The sequence below is a fragment of the Sarcophilus harrisii genome, chromosome X, assembly GCF_902635505.1.
Source record: "Sarcophilus harrisii chromosome X, mSarHar1.11, whole genome shotgun sequence".
In the NCBI taxonomy this organism is placed as follows: domain Eukaryota; kingdom Metazoa; phylum Chordata; class Mammalia; order Dasyuromorphia; family Dasyuridae; genus Sarcophilus; species Sarcophilus harrisii.
Genome location: NC_045432.1, coordinates 5,370,898 through 5,385,652, shown reverse-complemented (window position 1 = coordinate 5,385,652; position 14,755 = coordinate 5,370,898).

The following is a 14,755-nucleotide window of genomic DNA, read 5'->3' as shown; positions in this document are numbered from 1 at the left end:
GGCACCCCCAAGAGCACAGGGGTCCGGGGCTGCTTTTGGCCCAGCCATGGAGGCTTTCTTGACAGTTTCTGAAGGCAGGGTAATGATAGGAGCCTTAAATAGATTCATATAAATATGGGACAGAGCCCAGGGGGGTGGGGGGAGCTGTGGCTGGGAGTAGGGCGAGGTTGTACCAAAGGGACGAGCCTGCTCCTGCCGGGCTCTGAGGGGCAGGACCAGGAACAGCCACCAACAGGAAATACGTGGGGCAGGCTGAGGCTGAGGGTGTGTGGCAGCTGTGGCTCAGCTTTCGGTCATGGCTGAGCACGTGCCCTATTGGGGGGTTCTTGGCACAGATACTGGAGCAGGTTGCTATTTCCTTCCCCATCTCATCTTACAGATGAAGAAACCAAGGCGGACAGGGTGAAGTGACAAGTCCCGGGTCACACAGCTAGTAGCTGAGGTCAAATTGGAACTCGGGGGGAAAATGTGTGTCGCTGACCCTAGGTCCAGCACTCTAACCACTGCACCCCCCAGCTGCCTCTGGGATGGGAATGCTTCCCAATACTTATTAAGGGGTGTATGTGAGTGCAATGGGCAGCCTCCATGGGGGTGGATTCGAGGCAGATTGTGACAGTACGGTGAGGGATTCCTCAGATAAGCAGCCTTCTAAATCCCATTCCTCTGACCTGGGCAGTGATACGGCTCTGGGACAGGGGGAAGCAGGAGTCTTTCAAACCGAGGGGCAGCGGGCTCGGTCACAAATGCCCCGCTCTCTTTGCTCAGACTGCCCTCCTTGCCCCTGCCCACGCCCTCCCATGGATCTGAAACCAGAGACGTTCATACATTCTGCTGGCACTGCTGTGAACCGGAGACACTTGGGAGGCTACCACATCTGCCCCCCCCCACCTGTATACTTGCCCCAGCCCTACCCTCACCCACCCAATCACAGGCCCCTCATGGTCCCCCATGTCCCCCCCCCAGCCGGCCACAGGTTCCCACCCATACTCGTCCCCACCCCAGCCACATTGCCCCCGGATCCCCCACCCCACAAAGCCACAGCCCCATCATGTGCCCCATGTCCACAGAGCCGGCCACAGGCCCCTCTTGCACGTCTGCAGTTAGCCACGGGCCTCCGCCTCTCCTCCTCCCCTCTCCTTGTACACAAGCCCAGGGCTGGAAAATGGTGCCCGCTCCATCAGTTCCTGAGGGCACATTCAAACAGCAGGGCCCACATTTGGCCACGAGAGGCCCCAGGGGTCAGGACTCAGGTTAGGAAGCTGGGGCCCAGACAGAACGACCTGACTGGCGGCTCCCTTTGTCCGATGTTCGGGACTTCTGGGATTTCATGATTCTGCAGACATGAAGCCCCTCCCCAGTGTGATCCCTCGGTGGTTCTCCCCACCAATGCCCCCCCCCCTTGCAGCAAGTGCCGGGCCAGGCTTGAGTCCCTCCAGGAGCCGGGAACAACGATACTCCCGAATGCCAGTGTGGCCCCCAGGCATTTGCTGGACAGACGCCTCTGTGGGTCCCTGAGCACTTTGTGGGGGGGAATCTGCCGTACAAGGAGACCCAAAGGAAAGCAGCTGGCCCCCAAGTGCCCTGGTGGGGGCTTCCCATCGAGGTACCCGCACCCTCCCTCCAGAGTTCAACCCCCTAAAGTGGCCCTCCCTCTTCCTCCCTCCCAGATGCTAACACCTCAACAGATGGGGAGAGGAGCCAGGCCCGGGTTCTGGAAACCAGCCCCCTCCCCTCCCTTCCATATAAGGGAGCTCAGCTCAAGATGGAGCTCACTCAATTAGCAGCCACCCAGTACCAGGCCTGGTTTCCATGGTGACAGAGATGAACTACACAGCCCCGGGCTTAGCCGAGCCCACCAGGCCCCGGGCCCAACCCCCAGCCCCGGAGCCGCCAGAGTGCCCATCCCTGGACGCCAGGGCTGAGCCGAAGCTGGGAGTCTGATGCGGGGGCGCCCCCCAGGGAGCAGACAACAGCTAAGGAGGAGGAGCCGGAGCTCCCTCCGGGAGCGAGGCGGGGCTGTCTGGGGAGGGAGTGGCGCTGGGCCCGGGGCCATGTCAGCGGGGTCAGGGGGGCCACAAGGGGGGGCCGTTCTCCTCCCCGGTGCAGACGGTCCTCTCCAGGGCGGCTGCTTCCCTTCTTTGGGGGGGGAGGGGTGTTCTGCGGGCAGCCCCAGCAAAGCTGAAGCAGTCGTTACTTGTACCTGCGATCCCCAGAAGCCCTCGGTCCCGGAGTAGGAAACTTCCTCTTGGCTAAGGCCTGGCTCCTCCGCAACCCTCCCCTAGCACCTGGGAGTGGCAGGGGCTTCCAGAGCTCAGTTTCCCTTTCTGAAAACTGAGGGGGCTGGGCTCCAAGGACCCTTTCACTGGGGGCACGCTTAGAATTCAGTGAGTCAGTGTGAACAGGAGCACGCAAGCACACACACACACTCACACTCAAGACACACACACACACTCACACTCAAGACACACACACACACACACTCTCTCCCAGACAGACCCCCCCCTCCCCCAAACCTCCAAGTGGATCCACAATCCTTAACCTTTTTTCCAACCGCACAACACCCTCTGTGGTCAGCTCTCCCACCCCCATTTACTGGAGGGAATTTCTGCCCCCCCACCCCCCCTCAGAGACCTAACCGCAGCTCTTCTGAGGTGTGTCTGGGATAGAAGGAGAGCGCCAAGAGAGGAAGATTAATCACCGCCCTTGGCCAGATTGGGGGAGGAGGCAAGAGCCCTGTCCCGGGTCACCCATCAGGAGGGGGAGGGGAAGGCCCGAAGCTAAGCTTCCTTCTACCACAATCCTCTGGGGGTTCGGAGTTGAGTGAGGAAGGGAGGAGGAACGGCAGAGCTCCTCCTCCCCCGGCCCTCTCCCCCTGACTTGGCTGTAGCCCTGGGCACCGTCCGGCTCCCTCTCCCGCATCCTGTCTCTCCTCTCCGGGAGTTGGGGACCCCTCTCCCGGTCTGCCAGAGGTCTGGTGCTCTTTCCCGGTCTCCCCTTTGGCTCGCGCCCACCAATCATGGGCTTCCTTTTCCCTGTAGCCCCTTTCTCCGGGCAGCCCCGCAGACCTCGCGGAGTCGGGCACGTCTCCGCCACCTGCTTCCCAAACGTGTGCCTCCGGCCCTAACCAAGGCCCGGAGCCCAGCATTCGGCCACTTCCCCGTGCCAGGCGCGGGCACCAGCCCCGCCCGGGGCATCCTCCCCTCAGCATCAGCCCGGTTCTTCACTCCCTCATCCTCCCAAAAGCCTGGTGGCCGGCCTCGGCGTCCCGTGTCCCGGCCCCCCTCTCCTCAGCCCTCCCCAACCCGGGCCCCGGCTGCCGGCTCCCCGCACATCCGGCCTCAAATCGGCCTCCAAAGTGATCTGCCTAAAAGTGACGCTGCCCTGGCTTAATAATCCCAGCGGTTCCCTGTCACCCGAGGGCCGGATCCTCTGGCTTTGTTTGGCAAATAGACTGGAGGGTGGGACACTTCCTTCTCTGGGGACTTAAAGCCCAGGTTGGATGACTTGCTCAGGGTCATGAAGCTGGTGGTACCGGGGATTGAATTTCAGTTCAGTCTTCCTAGCTCCAGGCCCAGTGAACTAGCCACTGAGCCCCCTAGTTGCCAGTCACCCAGGGGATCTAGCGGCAAATGTTCCGCTTGGCCTTCGAAGCCCTTCATAAGCTAACGTTGCCCCAGCCTCTCTGGTTTTCTTCCACCTTCTCTCCCCACTTCTTCCCCTCTTACTCCTCTGGGATCCAGCGACACTGGTCTCCCACATGTTCGGAGAACGAGTCCCTCCATCTCTGGGCTCTGGGCACTCTCCCTGGATGTCCCCCCTTGCCCAGAATGCTCCCCCTCCTCCCCACTGCCTCCTCCCTTTCTTTGAGTCCCAGGCGGACCCACTTTCTCCAGGAAGCTTTTCCCAGGCCCCACCCTGGTGCCAGCGCTTTCCCTCAGTAGGTTATGGACCATTTCTCCCTCCTGCAGCTTGTTTGTATGGTTTTCTCCCCCCCCCCCCCCCCCCCCCCTCTTTGCCTTCCTTTGCGCCCCTGGCACTTGGTACGGAGCAGGGCACCCGGAAGACAAAGTTTACCAGATGTTTATTGACTGACCCCTCCGGCCCCTTGCCCCCAGCTCGCCGCTAGGGGAGCCCCAGTGGGCGAGGGTGAAGGCTGGGAGAACAAAGGGGGGCCCCCCGCAAGGGACCCGGGGCCTCGGTACGAAGCCGACGGCCGCCTCCTTCCCGATCCCTCTTCCCTCACCCCCACCCCCACCCCAAATCCACAGCACGTGCACTCCCCGCGCTCCCCAGCCCCGCTGGCTCAGGGCGTGGGAGGAGCCTTCTTTTTGCCTCTTCCCAGCCCTGAATGTTGTGTAGGAAGCCCCTCCGGGCCCCGGGCCGTCCCGCGCCCGCCGGCCAGCGAGGGCCGCCGGGGGGGGGGGGGGGGGGGGGGGGCTGGGGGGGAGGAGGGAGAGGCCGACTGGGGGGAGAGCGGAGGAGGTGCCGAGCCCCCCCCCCCCTCCCCGTCTCCAGAGCCGGAGCTTCTGGAAATAGCCCCTCCCGGTAGCGCTTCCTGAAGAAAGCTCCCAGCCCGCGCCCTCTTTCTCCCCTCCTTCCTTAACGGGAAGCTTGAGTGTGAGAGCTGGGTGAGAACCGGCGCCCAAGGTGCAGGGTGAGAAAATCGGCCCCGGGGATGGGGGCGGAGGTGGCCAGGAAGAAGCTGGAAGTCAGCTGAGCGGCACCCACAAGGCTGGAGAGTCTGCAGATCCCTGCTCCCGGCCTGCCCCTGCCCCCCCAGCAGCCCCTGCTCCCGGCCTGCCCCTGCCCCCCCAGCAGCCCCTGCTCCCGGCCTGCCCCTGCCCCCCCAGCAGCCCCGGCCGCAAAGACCGGCTTTCTCCAAGCTGGCCCCCCCACTCTATGGAGGGAGTTGTAGCTCCGAGAATGCCTTGAAGGCCCAGCTGGAAAGGGAGGGAGACCATTGGGGGGAGGTTGGGACTTCGGGAAGGAGGGAGGGACCTTTATCTCTCCCCAACCCCCATGGCCCCGAGTTAGCCCTCGCTCCCTCCAGATTTCATAAACAGCTGAAACCCAACACCTCGGAGAGGCCTTTATGGGCTCCAGATGTGGCCCCGCTCCTGGCTCCGGCCCGGGAGGAGCCCAGCCATGTGCTGAGTGTGCAGAGAGGGGCAGGGCTCAGCCGAGGCCACAAGGGCATGAGGGAGGGAGCTGGGGCGGGGGCGCCGCAGACTGTGGTAAAGCTGGCAGCCTGGAAGGTGCCAGCGAGAAAGCGGGAGGACCTAGCAATCCAGGGAGGGGGAGGGATAAAGCAAGAGGGGGCGTTGCCCATGCTCCCGCCCGAGGGCGGCCAGGAAAGCCCAGCTGTTAGCAAGGCACTTCCCTTCTTCTTGCCTCAGTTTCCTCAACTGCCAAATGACCCTAATAGCCCCTGCTTCCCAGGTCACAGAGGATGAAAATGCTTGAATAAGCATCTGTTTTTTCTTCCCGTCCCCCACCATGTGACAAGATCAGCCAAGTTTTTCATCGGGGAAGGCCCGTGCCCTGCCACAACTCGCCCTGGCGCCCACAGAAGGCATCACTGCGTCCCTTCAGTAAGAGCAACTCTGAGTCCTCTGTAGGGATCCCAGGGCAGGGAAACCATCTCGACTTCGGCGTCTGACGGGGCTGTGTCAGGGAAGGAAGCGCCTACTATGTGCCAAGTGTTATGCTGAGCACCTTTAAGAAAACAAAGATTAGCTCATTAAATCCTCACAGCAACTCTGGGGGGTGGGTGCTATTTGACAGATGAGGAAACTGAGGCAAGCAGAGGTAAAGTGACTCGCTCAGGCTCACACAGCTAGTCGATGTCTGAGGCCACATTGGGGCAGGTCTGCCTCCATGGTAACTCCAGGCTCTTCCCTCTGTGCCGCCAGGCTGTGTCTTTGGGGGCAGAGAAGGGCCCAGAAGGAGCCCATGGGCAAGGAGGAGCTTGGTGGGAAGCTGCTCCTCGATTTCTTCTGGGGCCCGGCCTCTACCTGGCAGCTCCTTTCTGGGCTCCTCCTCCAAGATGGCTGTCAGAGTCCTCCTCAGGCGGCCGCCCGCCCAGCGGTTGAAGTCTCGGAAGGCTTGGGCAGGTCCTCTGAGCCAATGCAGAATCCCCAAGACGGGAAGAAGGCTGCCGCGGCCCTGTCTGGTCTCCCATTCTCCCTTCCCTGGGCCCCCCAGCTCCACGTGCTCCACCCGGCTCGCTCGCCTGACCCGGCGGGCCTCGGCCCTTGGTTTCTGGGGCTATGCCGGGGCCAGGGTTCGGCGGTGAGCCCCACGTGACTGAAATATGTGGCCCTTTCATTATAGGCTACGGCAGGGAGGGGTGACTGCGCGCAGCAAACGTGGCTGGAGAGGGAGGGAGAGTCAGGAAGCCGGCACCCACACGAGGGGAACCACCCTCCACACTCACCCCAAACCACCAGACTCGGGCCCTCCGATCCTGTAACTCCTCCCTGTCCCCCTTCCTCCCATCGACAGGCGGAAAAAACACTTGGAAGAGCTTTCAAATCCTCAAAAATCCATGCCGCCATTTCTGCGCACCCACCCTCGCCTGGAACTGCTCCCCGGCCTTGCCGGGGCGAGGGGCTGCCTGCCACATTTGGGGTCTGCCCAGAACTGATTCCTGCTGGGGGGACCCCTGCCCTGTCCGGCCGGGTGCTGGGGCCAGGGAGAGGGAGAGCCAGCACCCTCTGGACCAGTGGAGGAAGCGCGGGACAGCGCAGGAGGCCTTCCATCCCTCCCTCAGATCCCGGGTCATCCAAGAGAAGTCATTTATCCTCCCCAGCCTGTGTCTGCCAAAATGGGGATGACAACATCCTTTATCTGGGTCATCTTTGAGGTGTCAAGTACGCGCTGGAGCTTCGTGGCACCTGAGAAAAGCGGCTTCGAGGCGGGGAGAGGGCAAGGGCGGCTCTCTCCTGGAAGGGGCGAAGGTCATGTAGGGTGAGCTCTGTCCGTGCCCGGGGCCCAGGAGCCGCCCCAGAGGAAGCTGGCCAGCCGAGCTGGAAATAGCCTGAGGGAAGCAGTCCCAGCCTCCAATTTGGGGGCAGCCTGCGGTGGCTGGGGTGGGGGTGGGGGGCTGCAGCTGGGCAGCTGTTGGCAGGGCTTGGGGCCAAGGCTTCGAGCCCAGCCGCAGGCCTCCACACCCTCCCAGGCCTCCACACCCTCCCAGGCCTCCACACCCTCCGCTTCTCCCTCGTTGTGGCCGGCTTTCTGTTAGGAAAGGAGGAGGGAGTTCTCATGCTGAAGCCCCTTCCCCTCCTCTCGCCTTTGGACTCCACTCCCTCCCTAGACACACACAAACTAGAACTGGAGCTGCTGGGTCACGTGGTTTCCACTTAGAAACTCCATTTCCGGCCCCTTCCTGACTGGGAACGGGCCTTCCCAGAGCTCTGCGGTGCCCCCTGCCCAGATTTTCTCCCCAACTCTCCCCGATCTCAATGACATTTGTTCTGTTGCACCTCAAGGGAAAAGAGGGGCTCAGAAGGCCAGGGACTCACACCCTTTCTCCCTGAGACGGAGCTGGGCTAAAGGTCCCAGGTGTCCTGGCTAGAGGATTTCCACTACATCTTACTCATCTTACTGCCAGCCGTGCTCAGAGAGCTCCTCCCCCTCCCCCACCTTTTCCTCCTCTCCTTCCCCTCTCCCTTCTCCTCCTCCTCCCCCTTCTCCTCCCCTCCCCCACCTTCTCCTCCTCCCTCCCCCCCTTCCCTCTGTGCTTTCTCCTTCTCTCCCTGCCCCCTCCGCCTCCTCCTCCTTCCTTCTCCCCTCTTCCCTGCCACCTACAGCTTTCCCTCCCTCCCTCACATTTAGGGGCGGGGCCTGCACGTCCAATGGGAGAGCTCGCCAGGCACCTTTGGCGCTTGCCTGGCACCCAGTTCTCAGCTGCGGGTCCGAGAAGCTGGCACACGTCTGGCCAGTGCCCGTCTCTGCAGCTGAGCTGACCCGAGTTCCCGGGATGTCTGCCCCACCCCCCACTCAAAAGGTCAGGGGTGAAGTTTGTTCCTAAGAGCCTCGGAGGGGGCTGAAGCAGGTGCTTGGGGAAGGCTCGGAGCTGGGTCACACTGGGAGGAACCCAAAGGTGCCGGTACATCCTGGGCATCGCCGCTCTTGCTGCCGAGCTTCCGGACTCTGGAAGAGAGAGGCTGATGACTTGGGTCTCACAGAAATTTATTTCGGGTTCAAGACTAGATGTTGCCAGTGATGGCGCAACCCTCTGAACGGGAGGAACAACCTTTATTCGCCCTGTCCTAGCCAACTCCTCCGCTGGGCACCAGTGCAGTGGCCGGCTCCGGCCCGCCCTCTCTTGTTTCCGCACCGTCCTTCACGTCTGGCACGGGCTCGGCCCACTCACCTCCTGGAGGCCTTCCTTGGTTGTAGCATCCCAGGTGAGGTCTGCCCTTGAACTGCTGTAGAAGGGGGTTATGTACACTCACCTGCCCTTCCAGCTTAGCACACTGTGTCTGCTTTTGGAGCTGGGCTTCCCATCTTTCAGCCCCAGGGCCTAGTTTAAGGCCCACAGGTAAGCCTGCTGACCACTTAGCTCTTTGTGGCCAACTTTGTTTTTTCCTTTCTTTCTTTCATTTATTTGTTCGTTTATTTGTTCATTTATCAGGTTGACATATTTCCAAATGAGTCGTGTCGGGAGAGAAAGATCAGAACACAATGAAAAAACCACGAGACAAAAACACCAGAAGAAAACCCAAGTGAAGATAGTCAGCGTTGCTCCCCGGCAGTCTCCCCGGCTCTTTCTCCGGAGAGGACGGCCTTCTCCGTTTCAAGTCGTAGGCACTGGTGCGAATCCATCTTGAGATTGAAGATCTCAAGCAATGATCGCCCACCATCTTGCTGTTCTTGTGAACAGGCTTTCCTGATGTCGCCCGCTTCACCCGGCAGCACTTCCTGTTGGTCTTTCCAGTTTTTCTGAAATCAGCACGGTCATTTTTTTCTTGCAGTAAGCTTATTTTTAGTCCACATCGCTTTAAGAATTATGTGGGGACAGAAAAATCACAGCAAAAGGGGGAAACCCAAGGGTGAGATTAAAAAAACAAAAAAAGCAGAAAAAAGAAGTGAACCTAGCACGTGTTGATTTACATTCAATCCCTTATTCTTTTTCTGGCTGCAGCTGCATTTCTGTTCCAGTCTGTGGAGATGGCCTCGGATCCCCGAAGCTGAGAAGAGCCAAGCCTTTGGTGGCTGTCGGTCGCCCCTTTTGGCTGTCATCGTGCACGATGCGATCCCGGTTCTGCTCCTTTCGCTCAGCATCAGTTCGAGGAAATCTTTCCAGGCCTTTCCATAATAAGCTTGTTCATGGTTTTCACAGAGCACTCCTATTCCACGACCCGCATGTACGCGGCTTGTTCGGCCGGCCCCCAGCTGCCAGCCATCGGCTTTTTCCAGTTTCCTGCCGCCGCTAAGAGGCCTGTGGCTCTCAGTTTCTACGGGGCCCAGGTTGTGGGGCAGGAGCTGCTGCTGGAAAGGATGGATCCCACAGCCACTTGATAGGTTTTTGCCGACTCCAGCCACTACTTTAGAGAATTTCGGGGGGCCCTTTTCACGGTGCCCGGCTGCCCTCCCCCCAAACCTAGGAACTAGGCCAGCCTCGGCCTGCTGTCCCAGTTGAGGGGCCTTGGATTGCTCAAATGGCATTTTAGTGGTGGGGGGGTAGTATACACCCCCCCCTTCCCTGGGGGCTCTGAGGACAGACACAAAAGCCCCATTCAAGCCCTCAGCCTTGGGACTGGCGCTGTACATGCAGCCTCAGGGCTCTCGGGGCCTAAGGTCCTGCCGGGGACACTGCCCTGCACTTGGCTCTTTTCCCGCAGCAGCCCCTAAAGGCTCAAGCATCAGCAGGATATGGGGGGGGGGGCAGGTCTCAGCTTTTTCCCATCTCAGGCCTTTCTGAGCTCAATTTCCTGGCTCTGCTGTAAGTGGGGTGGCCTGAATCAAGGGGTCCGGGGTGCCAGGTCCCTGCCCGGAGGGGAGGGCAAGGGCAGCAGTGCCAACAGCGGCCACTTCAGCGTTCTGGAGACCGAAAGGCCCCCTTCTGCTGAGCCCATTACACAGAAAAGAGAAAAGCTCTCTGTCTTTTTGGCATATGTCACGGGACGGTGATGGGGGAGGAGGGGGTGACCCCGGGGGCCGGTGGGCACAGGCCCTCCTCCTCCCTCCTGCCCGAGCCCCTGCCCGCTGCTGCCCTTCTCTATCCAGGCTTGGGCTGCCTCTCCCCACCAACCCAGAGTGGGGGAATACAGGGCAAAGGGGCGAAGGGGGGATGGCAGAGGCAGGAACGCCGCCGCCAATAAGGTGGCAGAGACCAGGTCTCGGAGGCAGCCTCTGTCAGGGGCTGCTCCTGGGGCAGGGATCCCTGGCCCCCCGGGACACTGACATCATGGGACTCTTGGGCCAGCGGCCACTCCCCTCCCCCAGCCCAGGTCTGGCCCCAGCCCGCCTTATGGTCCTCAGGGGAAGAGGGGACTTCTCAGCCAGCTGGGGCTTCAGAAGAAAGGCTGGGAGCAGGAAGTGGGCCGCCCCCAGCCCCACCTCTCCCCCTCCGCCCACCCTCCCAAGGAGGCCGCTCTGGCCCCAGGCTCCTCATTTCACACACTTCTGGACTCTCACAAGCGACGGGCAGGTCAGACGGGAGACCCAGCCTGGGCCGGCCTGCTGGGGAGTGGCAGGGGCAGCCGGGGGCGGGGGGCTCTCTGAAGGCCCATTGTTCATGGGGGACCCCGGGGCCCTTGGGGCCAGCTCTGCGGAGAGGGGACAGCCTCGGGGCCCGGCCAGGGTGACAGAGGAGCCTTTTCCTGGCTGAGAAGGGTGATGGAGGGCCCCCCAAAGGGGGCAGCCTGGTCATTGGGGGGGGGGGAGTGTGTGTGTGTGTGTGTGTATGTGTGTGTGTGTGTGTGATGAGGAGACAGAGAGGCAGAGACACAGAGACACAAACAAGACAAAGACACAGACCACACATACACACAAAGATGAAGACAGAAAGAAGATAGACACACACTCAGAGACAGACACTCAAACCTCCAGAGAGACAGAGACTCACACTGAGAAACACAGAGAAAGACACAGACACATACTCAGAGACAGGTACAGACAGCCCCCAGAGACGGACAGAGACGTTATACACTGGAGAGAGAAAGAGACAGAGCCAGGCAGACTGAGAGCCGGACACAGAAAGAGAGGGCACGGAAACAAGTGGGCTGCCGAGCCCTTCTGTGACAGGCCCCCTTCCCAAGCTGTCTCCAAGGGGGTGAGTGGGAACGGAGGGAGAGAAAGCAGCTTTGCTCGTGTGTGGGCTGTGACAAACATGGAAGGGAAGGAAGGGCAAGGCCAGTCTCCAAGTGGCCCCATCAGCAGGCGGGCAGGCGGGCGGGTGTTCGGGAGTTAATGGCACAGGAGACTCGGGCCTCGGGACCGACAAGGCCGGGCAACACGGCTCCTCTCGGGCAGACTCCCGCCCCGGGCCAGCTGGGGCCCGGCCTTGTTCCGGTGTGGCCTCAGGGAGGAGGTGACTTTTGGGAAAGTGAGAAAGAACCACCTAGCACCACGGGGAGCCTTTTCTCACCTCCACCCTTTCCTTTCCCACTCCTTCTACCCTCAGACTCTGCAGGAACGCAGGTTCCTTCATGGTGATAATCACTCGCCATCCCCCCCCCCCCTTGTTCCTCCTCCTGCCCATGGCCATTTCCAGATTCTCCCTGCGTCCATCCCTCAGCCCCTGAAGAGGTCCATTGGAATCTCCCATTTTTCACCTTATCCTGCAAGACGCCCATTTCACATTCAGGAATGAATCTGTGTTTTCTCCTTTCGACTTTCCCTCTGCATCCTTCATCCTCCTGCCTCCCTTCGCTCTCTCCTCCTCTCCTCTTTCCCAAGTCATCGGACGGGCCCCGACTCCATCACAGCCCTCGTTCCCCAACTCAACCCCAACACCGTCCCTTTGGGGGCCCCAGCCTCCATCCTCTTGCTGATCGTAACTTGCCAAACCCTAACCTCGGATTATTCCCAGCACCTGCCACCCTAACTTATTTGTGGGCTGTTGGAAACAATGGTGACGGTGGCTCTTCTGAACCTTTCCATCCCTTCTCAAACCTCCCCAGTCCTCTGGGCTGAGTCTTGCCTCACTGCACACACACACACACACACACACACACACAGGCTAGTAGCAGCCAGCTCCCTCATCAGATGTCCCCCCCCCCATCTCTTCCTCGCCAAAGCAAGCAAGCCCAAGTGATCCCAGCCCATTCTCTCTTCTCAAGAAGTTAAGGGAATGAGCACTTACTATGTGCCAGGCACTGTGCTTGGCGCTTTTTACAAAGATTCCCTTATTCGATCCTCGCAACCATGGGAAGTGGGAACTATCGTTATTCCCATTTTACAGTGCAGAAAACTGGACCACGTTCTCCCCCTGGATCTTCCTCTTCAGAATTTGCTTCTCATCAGATCCCATGGGGTCAACGATCATCCTCACCAGATGATTTCCCAGCTCAGTCTCCTGAGCTCCAGTCTGGCATCACCAGTTACCTCGTGGGCATCTCCAAGCGCATTTCCCATTAGCATCTCCAAGTCAGCATATCCAAAACAGAGCTCGGTCTCTTTTTCCCCCAAACTGCGTCGTTTCCCAACTTTCCCATCTCTATTTAGGATACACCATCCTCCTCCTGGTCACCGTAATATTGAAATGGCATCAGTGACTCTATTTTACCTTTATCCACCACAAGATTACCCGCCCTCCCCAGTCACCCAACTTAAAGAATGCTAGAAAACAACTCTTCCTTTTCTCCGCCGTGTCTCCTAATCTCCTACTTCAGCAAGAAACCAGTTGTCTTCACCCCTTCATCTTGTTTTTCCTTCCTTGCAAACTGGATATTAATTTGGCCAATCCCATTCATGGGTCCTTGGCCGTGGAGAATCTCAGTTCGTTTGTTAGCAGTCGGCATGCACTGCTTAACTGCTGTCTGCATGATTCACGGTTCCTTTATTTCAATGTAATACCTAGACTTGCAAACTCAGCGGCATCCCGAGCTCTTCGCTGGGACTCATCCCACATGTCCAATCTGCCGCCATGTCTTGTCATTTCTGGGGCAGTCAGGCAGTTTTGCGCACAGAGGAGTGGGCTGGGAATCGGGAAGATTGTCTTCCTAACTTCCAATCCAACCTGAAACACTTCCTGGCCGTGTGGCCCATGGCAAGTCGTTTAACCCTGTTTGCTGGAATTTTTCATCTGTAAAGTGAAATGGAAATGGCACTCGAGCGTCTTTGTTAAGGAAATGCCAAATGGGGTCACAGAGTTGAACTTGACTGGACAACTCGTCATTTTGGCCTTCACCAAAGCTCTGAAGACATCTCCTCTCCTATGCCATCGCCACTATCCTGGTGTAGGCTGCCATCTGATCCCCAGCCTATCAATCTACTGCTCCAACTGTTGATTGTTTCTTTCCATTCCAGTCCAACATCCATTCAGCTGCCAAAGTGGTCCTCCTGAAGCGCAGGCCTGCTCCTCCCCCTCCCCTCAGTGGCTCCCCATCACGTCCAGGACCACTATAAACCCTCACCTCGGTTTTGCAAACACACAAACTAGTCCTCTGCTACCTTTCCAGTCTTTCGGCACTTGACCTCTGTCCCCAGGCTCCCAGCCAACTTCCTGCTCTCTCGCTAGCTGTAGCTTGGGCCTTCCCCAGCCTCCTTGAAGATAGCCCAGATCCTACCCTCCTGCAGTCCCCATCCCAACTGCTCAAGCCTTCCCCGAAGTTCCCTTTCTTACACAATCATCTACCTTGCTTGTACAGCGAGTTTGATGCTGTCTCCATTCAAACATGAGCTTTTGAGGGCAAGGACCGTGTTTTTGCTATTCTTCATATGGTATTTACAACACTGTACTTGAACAACACTTTCACTTGCTCAATGATGAAGAGAGCCATCCACACCCAGAGAGAGGACTGTGGGAACTGAGTGTGGAATGCAACAAAGCATTCTCGCTCTCTCTGTTGCTGCTTGCTTGCATTTTGGGTTTTTTTTAACTAGTTTGATTTTTCTTGTGTGACACAATAAACGCATAAATATGTATGCATATATTAGATTTAACATATATTTCTACCATGTTTGACATTAAAAAGCTTTGCTGATTGACTGTTTTAGGTACCCCGTGGTTTCCTTCCATCCAGTCATCTCATTTGTGTGTGTGTGTGTGTGTGTGTATCCCAAGGATGTTGAAGACAGAAAGGTCACATGGAATGGAAATATTATCATGCAGCAAGGAATGACAAATGTGAGGAATTTAGAGAATCATGAAAAGACTTGTGTTAACTGATGCAGTTAAGTATAAGCAGGAGAATGATCTACATAATGAACTACATGATGAAATCATTTGTCCTCGAAGAGGACCATGACATCAATGACATGCAAGTAAATGATTTAAGTGAGTGCCTCCCTTTCCCCTCCAGAGTCATCTGGCTCCAGTGGCTAGAGAGAGATCAGGATGACATTAAAGACCACCACAAAGAAGCTAACGCCAATCACTTTGGAACAAGGTCCGTCCTCTTTGACCTAATTGCCTCTTTAGATGCCCCAAGGAAGTCGAAGACAAACAAAGGTCCCACATTCACCAAAATCTCCACAGCAGCACTTTCTGTAGTAGCAAAGAACTGAATGGGAGTAGATACCCATTGACTGGGGAACAGTTGAACACAGTGCAGTGAATGAATGTGATGGAATATTATTA